The sequence below is a fragment of the Triticum urartu genome, chromosome 2 (genome assembly GCF_003073215.2).
Source record: "Triticum urartu cultivar G1812 chromosome 2, Tu2.1, whole genome shotgun sequence".
Classification (NCBI taxonomy): Eukaryota; Viridiplantae; Streptophyta; class Magnoliopsida; order Poales; family Poaceae; genus Triticum; species Triticum urartu.
The window spans coordinates 66,294,142-66,295,420 of record NC_053023.1 but is presented as its reverse complement, the minus strand read 5'-3'; positions in this window follow the sequence as shown (position 1 = coordinate 66,295,420).

Sequence of the window (1,279 nt, the reverse complement as noted above, 5' to 3'; positions counted from 1 at the left end):
GGGACAAAAGTAATCTTGTGGGGAACCAAGAACAAGAAAATCAGCGGGGTATTTAACTTTCCCACACAAGACTTCAACATCTCTAACAATCCCAACTGGTGAAATAGTATCTCTATTTGCAATCTTAAGTGTAACATCAATCTCTTCTATCTGATCAGCAGGTGCAATATCATGCATAATTTCTTGGTATAAGGAATGAGGTATTGCACTTGCACTAGCACCCATATCACATAAGCCATGATAGCAATGATCCCCTATTTTACCAGAAATAACAGGCATTCCTACAATAGGTCTATGTTTACTTTTAGTATCTAGTCTATCAATTCTAGCAGATTCATTGCCGAAGTAAATAACATGCCCATCAATATTATCGGCCAAGAGATCTTTAACCATAGCAACTCTAGGTTCAACTTTAATTTGCTCATGGGGTTTAGGTGTGTTAATATTACTTTTGTTAACCACGGTTGAAGCTTTAGCATGATCCTTTATTCTAACAGGGAAAGGTGGTTTCTCAATATAAGCAGTAGGAACAACAGGATCATTATAAGTGATAGTCTTTTCTTCAACTTTAATAGGTGCAACTACTTTTACTTCAATGGGAGGATTATATTTAAACCACTTATCCTTAGGGAGATCAACATGAGTAGCAAAGGATTCATAGAAAGAAGCTACTATCTCAGAGTCAAGTCCATATTTAGTGCTAAATTCACGGAAAGCATCGGTATCCATAAAAGACTTAACACAATCAAACTTAGGTGTTATACCTGACTCCTTACCTTCGTCGAGGTCCCAATATTCAGAGTTGCATTTAATTCTTTCCAATAAATCCCATTTGAATTCATCAGTCTTCATCATAAAAGATCTAGTACAAGAAGTATCGAGCATGGAGCGATTACTGAGAGAAAGTCGAGCATAAAATTTTTGAATAATCATTTATTTTGAGAGCTCATGATTGGGGCATGAATATAACATTGACTTAAGCCTCCCCCAAGCTTGAGCGATTCTTTCTCCTTCACGAGGCTAAATATTATATATATATATATAATTATGATCACGATGAACAAGATGCATAGGATAAAACTTCTGATGAAATTCCAATTTCAATCGTTTGTAGTTCCATGATCCCATATCATCACATAGCCTATACCATGTCAATGCCTCTCCCTTCAAAGATAAAGGGAAGACATTCTTCTTGATAACATCATCGGGCATACCTGTAAGCTTAAATAATCCACAAACTTCATCCACATAGATTAAGTGTAAATCGGGATGCAATGTT